Source organism: Chelonia mydas, chromosome 9 (genome assembly GCF_015237465.2).
Source record: "Chelonia mydas isolate rCheMyd1 chromosome 9, rCheMyd1.pri.v2, whole genome shotgun sequence".
Classification (NCBI taxonomy): domain Eukaryota; kingdom Metazoa; phylum Chordata; order Testudines; family Cheloniidae; genus Chelonia; species Chelonia mydas.
This window is the reverse complement of record NC_057855.1, coordinates 66,482,589-66,490,475: the sequence shown is the minus strand read 5'-3', so window position 1 is coordinate 66,490,475 and position 7,887 is coordinate 66,482,589. Positions and strand designations below refer to the sequence as shown.

At 43.6% G+C, this 7,887-nt stretch overlaps 1 pseudogene; it reads right to left on the bottom strand.

Moving 5' to 3' along the window:
* Positions 1–490: 490 nt before the first annotated feature.
* LOC119567011 lies at positions 491–2,584 on the bottom strand (annotated as a pseudogene).
* Between the last annotated feature and the right edge of the window lie 5,303 nt (positions 2,585–7,887).

Sequence of the window (7,887 nt, the reverse complement as noted above, 5' to 3'; positions counted from 1 at the left end):
GGTGCTATATGCCTGATTTTTAAGATCCAGAATATTTTAAAAACTGTGCACTGATGTTTTCTCCCTGGATAATATACCATGCATTGTGAGTTTGAACTGCAGTGCGGAAGCTACGGCATTGTCATGTCCCATCCCCTTACCAGACTCCTCCAACTTCCCTCCCCTCCTCCATCCAGCATCCATTCTGCTCCACCCTGCAATAGTCATCAAGCAAGACACAGCTATAAATCAGTGATGTTATTGATTTCTGTAGAATCACTATTATTTATTGGCTAAACCCCTAGACCTTAAAAACAGATTATTAATGAAAAATCATTGTGCCCCTGTGTCTGTGTATTTATCACCCAGCCATCAGGTAGCAATGATCCCAGGGCCACATGAACTGGGGAAAAGCAGGAGGCAGGTTAGAAAGGACCTGGCTGGGGATGAAACAGTTGTAGAAACTACGTAGACTGCATAGACTGTCGGTCCTTCATCAGTTGAGACTGAGCTAATCACAACACATCTTCCAATCTTCTCTCGCTCTGGCCATCCTTCGCCATGCTTGTCCATATCTCCTTGTAAGGAAATCATCCCACCTCTTTGGAGGCCAACCGCGTGGCCGTTTCTGTTCTTGCAGATACCACTCGGATATAGCTGCAGTCCATCTCTTGTCGCTGAGTCGGGCCAGATGTCCCGCCCACCACATTTTGCTGAGCCTGCTTTCAACAACAACATCTCGCAGTCCAGACTGCTGCCTAATTATTTCGTTGGGGATGTGATCGCGGAGCGAAATGCCCAAAAATGTTCGTTCCATCGCCCTCTGTGTGACAGAGAGTTGATGTTCTTCAATCTTTGTCAGCGACCATGTTTTCGCTGCCATATAACATTGCTGGAAGCACAGTCAAGTTAAAAAGATTTGCAAAGTTGTTTTGCTGATCTTTCCTTGGAGGATGTCCTTAATGTCACTGAATGCGCACCATCCAGCTTTTTTTCTGCGTGACAGTTCACCTTTCTGATCGTGGCACATGTGGATTTCCTGGCCCAATAAAATGTATTTATCAACCTCTTTGGATCTGCTCTCCTCCAAGAGTTATTTGGGTTCTTGGCAGAACATCTGATCTCATATATTTCGTTTTCGACCGGTTCATTTTTAATCCTACTTGACTACTTTTCGCATTCAGTTCTTTAAGCATTCTCTCAAGCTGGGCTGTATTTTCGGCTTTCAGCACTATATCATCTGCAAACCTGACACGGTTTAGCAGCTCTCCACTGATATAATCCCGCCTTTCAAGTCTGCTCGTTGAAAAACCAATTCAAGACAGACTCTGAATAATTTTGGTGAAACTGTATCTCCTTGTTTCACACCTTTCTCGATTGGGATTCAGAGGGGAGTATCAAACAGCGATATGTCTGTGCTGCAGCCAGAGTTTGCTTCCTTTAGTAGTGTGATATATTTCGCACTGATGCCCTGTTCTGAAAGAGCTTCAAGAACAGCGTGAGTCTCTACGCTGTCGAACGCCCTCTGGTAGTCCACGAAGGCAATGCACAAAGGGAACTTGTATTCCTTTGAATGCTCTAGTAGTTGGTTTAGAGTGAAGATGTGGTCTATCATGCTGTAATTCCTTCGAAAGCCGGCCTGCTCTCTAGGTTGCTGTTCATCCAGGTTTCGCGACATTATTTTATTATTTTAGTGAACAACTTATAGATATGCAAAAGCAGGCAGATTGGGCGATAATTCTTTAGATTTTCTCGATCGCCTTTCTTATGCGGCCAGATGGTATTTCCAACTGGACGGTATCTTCTGGATTTCCAGGTAGTGGCTGACCCTGTGGGAGAGAGCTTTCCAAAGTTCCTGACCTCCCACCTTAAGCACTTCTGCTGTCAGACTGTCCTTGCCTGGAGCCTTCCCCTCTTTCATTTGATGGGCTGCGTGACAGACTTCGCTGATGAGAACCAGGAGTATGTGTTCATTGGTTTGTTGAAGTGATGGCATTGGGTCATCTATTGGGGATGCAAACAGCTGGGTATAGAAATCCCTGCAGATTGCCTCCATCTCTGTTTGACCAGTTACTGATTCTCCATCCCCGTTCTTCAAAGCCGATAATGATGACCTGTACAACGCCAGTTCCCATTTGCATTTTTTGAGACTTTTACAATCTTCAGCAGCCTTTAGGAGCTTTTCGGTTCGAAATTTCTCAAAGTCTTTCTTCAACTTCATTTGTATGAGCTTGCAGAGAAGGGAGTACTCAAGCCTGTTGCTGCCATTTATTTTCATTTTCCTCCTCTTCTCCAATAAAGTCTTTGTATTCTCAGAGATTCTTCTGCTAGCTCTTCTTGGTCTTTCACACTCAGCTGATTTAACACACTGTTTCAGTCTCTTACTGAAGTTCTCATAATCGTCTTCGCAGTCGTCCAGGAGGCTCCAATCTTCCCTAGAAATGTTTTCCTTCAGGATTGCCTCATCGAAAGCTAATGGTTGGCGCCTTCTGTTCGCCATACACAGTGCCTTTTTCTCCACCTTCACAGTGAACGTGAGTCTGGCTCTCAGTAGGCAATGATCGCTACCGATATTGAATGATGGCACTACTGAAATATGCTGCATAATGCATCGTCTATCGATCAGAAAGTAACTGATTTCATTTTTTGTCTTCGCGTTTGGTATAATCCAGGTCCATCTTCTGTTGGCCTTCTTTTGGAACTACGTGTTACCAATGAACATTCTCCTTATTTCTGCCTATATAGCTCGTCATTCTCCGATACTGTACCTTCCTATGGACTTTTCGCCCTCTCTCCCTCTTCCAACCTTGGCATTAAAATCTCCCATCACAATCATATATGTGGAACTCTGAGCGAGGGTTTCCTCCAGTTCCTGATAGAATCCTTCCACATCATCATCTTCACATGCACTTGTGGGAGCATAGAGCTGGATGATTTTTGAGGGTACTATTTTGGTTCAATCGGAGGTAAAGCACCCCGATACGCAATGACTTCAAATGGCATGAGACAATTTTCGAAGACCATTCCTTGTTTATGATGAATTCAACTCCTCCAACTGTCCTTGTGCCTTCTCCTTTTTCTAGCATGACCGTGCTTCCATCCCTCCAGCTGACCTCCATCTCCTTCTTTCGTCGTGTTTCGCAAACACCCAGCACATTGCAGGCTGTTTTTGCCTTTTCGTCCATGAGATGGTTTATCGATTCCTCCCTTGTCAGTGTTCTGCAGTTATAGGTGCACACTGAGAGAGTTGACCAGTTTCCTTTTGGCGACCTGGCACCTGAGATTCTCTGCAGCCTCTAGTCGTTTGAATGCCTCACTGCCTCCGGAGTGGGGATCGAGGAACGTGCAAAGAACTGAGACTTGGTTTTCCATGTTGTTTTAGCCATTATTTTCAGCCACCCTCTGGCTGGGCTGTTGGTGGCAGATGTACCTCCTCAACTTAGCTAGCTCACAGCCTTAGAAAGAGGGATTATACTCCCCTCCACAGAGGAAGCAACCCCCACGCTGAGCTGACAGTCCGACACCTTGATATCATGGTTAGACCTGCTGGAGAATACACTCCGCTACCATCGCTGTTGAACAGCCGGGTCACCACTGCTCCACATTGAGGCATCGAGGTAGGATTTGCAGCAGTGTAGAAACTGGTCGGGTTTTTTTCTCTCAAGTTAGTAACAGCTGTCTTTTGTCCCTTGGAAGAGAACATAGTTTCACTGCTTCTCTCACCTCCACCCCACATCTTATCATCCCCTTAAAAACAGGAATCTCAGAGAACAGGAGGGAGAGAGGTTGAGTGGGGGAGGGGGGTTGGATAGGTCCAGGATGGAGGAAGGGGAACAGTTGTAGAACACATTCGTTGACTGAGGAGAAAGTCACAGCAGTCCTTTCTCCCTTGGATGATTACAAAATTTTTACCTACCCAGTGTCTGGCCTCTCCCCACATCAAGCCATTCTGCACAAGCCAGTGGAAATGAAGGTGGGAGAAGCATCCGGTCTGGTGGCTTGATAAACACAGTGAAGTGTCCATGTGCAGCAGACAGGCATGGGCCTTGGGGTACCAAATGATGTTGCAGTCTCTCTCTTTCCTTGTCCACTTCTCCACTGTTAGGCAGGCACAGGGGCAGGATTTTCTGGTGATGCCCAGGCTGTGGTGTGGGACCGTGTTTGTGACCTGCATCTCCCTTTACATGGAAACTTTGTATTACTATATTCCCAACTAGCAATTTCCAGTCAAATTGCCTTCTAAGCCTTGAAAGCATATTTCAGCAAATATCTGGTGTAGCAGAAACTCCAGCTGTTTCTTGAGGTTCAACAACAATGCCAGTCTGTTTTGTCCACCTTCACAGCCAACCAAACCCCTCCAATTAAGCAATTTGTAGAGGGGTAACCATTAGGAGAAACAACTCTATGGCATAGACTGCTAGATCTCCTCCACGGGGCTGGAAAATCACATCTCTTTTCCATACCGTTACCTTGAAACTCCTATGTTCTCCAAATGCTGGCCAGTCTTTAAAGAAGAAATTGCAAATTTGTAACATATCCCCAAGAAGCAACTGCCACCCCCTTCCTTGTGACACTATGAATATTTATGTTTTTTTAAAAAATTAGTCCATTTTTCCTATTAGTAGCCTCTGCTCCTTTCTCAGGGGCTGCAAAAGTTGTTCGAGAATCAAGGATTCTAACAGTTCCATTGCTGGAACACTTAAACTTTTCAAAATTGTGACCCTTCTACAGCAAAGTTATGTTATGTGGGGGGATTTTTCAGCTTCTTCCAAAGGAAAAAAAGAAATGCTACCCTCGTCTTTGCATTGCCAGGACCTTCAGCTTCAGAGAGGAAAACCATTCCAGCAGGAGTGAATCTCCAGGAGTGAAGGAGCAGTACCCTCAGAGATAGCAAAGGCAGACAGAGAAGGACCTTGAAAGAGATGCTCATAGGGATTGTCAGAAGAAACCAGGAGCGTGTTTGAATTCCTCAGGACATGGCAGGAATGGGTTCTTCAGCAGGAAGAGATTTTGATGAAGTGGTTCGTGGAACAGGACACATGGCAGAGGGAAAGGGAATATTCCCTGATGGAAAAGCTCCTAGAACTGGTGGGCAAAACAAGTTTGGAGTCTGCCTTCTCCTGGGGTCCCTGCACCTGTCAATGAATGACCACGATCAGCTGCTCCTCTGGATGCTGTCCAGCATGCTGCTGAGATAGATGACCCTCTTTCAAGAACCACACCAAGTGACCAGGGGGAGAACCTGAGCCTTCATGACTCCTGGGACAACACTCTCCATGAGCTTCCAAAATTCCTTGCCAAGGTACCCCCTGAGCATCCAGGAGAGGAATGACGAGCTTGCAGGAGTCCTGGAATCCCACCAAATGACAACTGTACAAATGGCATTTGCCACATTGGCATCCGGATGGGTGCATAGGCAATATCAACAAGATTTCAGCTTACTAAGTGCACACCATGACCATTCTACAGCTACTGTAACTGAATTGCATTTTTCCATTTATGTCAGAGTCTGGTTTCACAAGCCAAGTTAGGAGCTTTTCCACGGGGTCCTGGAAAGCAACAGTTGGCAGAGACACACCATACAGAACAATAGTGTTTCTGGGAAATAAAACCTGTTCTTTCCTTTTCAGATACAATCCTGATCTGCTCAGCATGCTGGCATCATGAATCTTTCCAGTGTTTCTCATATTTGTATTCATGAATCTGCTTCTGTGATCCACCAAGCCTTGTGAACAAGTGAATAGTGATTTTTTTTTTTTTTTGGTTCACATACAAACTTGCCCTCTATTGAGGGGAAAATATTGAGGTACGAGAGCCATCAACGGCCCTGGGAAACCTCATCCTCTCAAATCTAGCTACCACACTCTGCTGGGTTTTCTTGCACCAGAAGCAACAGTCAACCAAGATCTGTTCCATGTGAGCTGAATGAATGGTCTTTGACCCTCAGGGTCAGCTGCTTTTGAAATGTCACAGTTCTGCCCAAATTCCACCCAGGATCTCCCCAATCACCGACTCCACTGCATAACCATTTTCCCCCACAATAAGGAGCAAAAGCAGATCATCATCCCAATGTGCCATGTCTTTCACCCAATGTGGCAGGGAATAACAGTAAGGCGTGATGTGATCAGGAACTGCCATCAGCAAATGTGTGTAGGCAGTTAACAGTATCAACACCACACACAGCAAAGTACAGTACTTCCTGGAGTGTCTCACTGTGACTCTCAGAACTCTGGGATACTGCCCTGAAATGGTTACACTTACCTCACATAAAGCAGAATTACACCCATGACTAGCACAGTACATGAGGACTCCCAGCATGGATATGAGAATCATGCAAAGGCATATAAACAGTCCAGTAATGGGGTATGCATGCCAGTGTAGACAGTCAAAAAGTATGCTTGCTGAGGGGTAGTACAGCATTCATGAGCAGAGTAGCAAGCCTAAACAAATCCACTTGAGTTATCCTTTTGTTTGTTTTTTCTGCTCCTGATGCATTCTACCCATTATTTTAGATTTAGCTAAGTTACTTCATGGCATATAGATTTGAAACCCTAAAATCCTTTAAAATAATTTTTGCTTGTTTTTAGGTTTCTAAAAGCTGAGGACTGGAAAAGTAGCACAACGGTGACTTCAAAAGAGTGAATAGTGAAATGCCAGCATATGACGCAGTTTAATCATGTTGTTTCAAACCACTACTTCGGTTAGGTTTCTAATAAGTCTATTAGTTTAGTGATCTAGATTTTGAATGAAAGAAACTTTAAGGATTTCACACACACTTTTCTCAGTAAGGCATTAGAACATTTGTTTTGTAAGCTCCAATATCTCCCAATGACCCTTCCTTTAAGAGCCAGGGAAACCGGACTTGAATTCCTGACACAAAAATTTTAAAAAGTGAAAACTTAAAATTACATATATATACAGAGAGAGAGAGAGAGACAGACACCAAATTTTCAAATACCTTTTTTCAGGTTACCTTTAACGTGCATCTTTTAGAGAAACTGCGTTGATTAAGTTAATGTTTTGAGCTACTTCCAGTTGCAGCTAGGAAATTAAAGCAGAGATTCAATGAGTTTGGTATTCTGATATTGCAAACAATACTAATATATCTCTAATTAGCTCACTTTTACCCTTTTAGGACACACTGCAATGTGTGTTCCTTTCTATAGGTTAAGAGGTAGCTGGGTTCTTGAATTCCTGATGGGGCCACAAAGGTGTGGGTTTGCATGTGGGAGGTCGATATTTTCCATTTAACTCAATTTTCCTTAAGTCTGCTGTGAAAATTTCATCAGGCCATTAGTATCTTATAGTGCTTTGTACAGTATGTTAGCAGTTTAAAACAGCTTTATTCCAAGAGACCTTTGAGGAACAGCTCCTGTTAAAATGGTGACATTTCCTTTTTGGACATTAATCATTCCTATGGCAATAGTAAGGCACAAGAAACCAGGACAGACATTGGGCTTGTTTTGCAATACTTCATTAAATTTCGCTGTCCAAACTATGAGGAACCTTTCTTAGAACTCAATTAAGTAGTGGTTATATAGTCTAGTAGTTCAAGAGTTTTGTCTCATACAAAGACGTAACTCCAAAGCATTACAGGAAATTTAATTATTTGTTTTTCTTACTGCTCTTGTGCAGTCATCTTTTTATTATTTTTGAGTGGGAAGGGATGCCATATCAATCGTAAGCAACATAACCAGATTTATCGTTAAGAGGGAAAGGATTAAGCACATTGGTTGTTAACTTAGTCTCCCTTTCTGAAAGTTGCTTAATCTGAATATTTCACGAAAACCATTTTTTGTTGCTGTATTTTTTGTGGCACTCACCAAGCTTGTCACGTACTGGTTAAGAGATGTCAAAAGCAGAGATGATTCTTCTCTCTGTAAATAGAAAGTTTCACAATCCTTATCT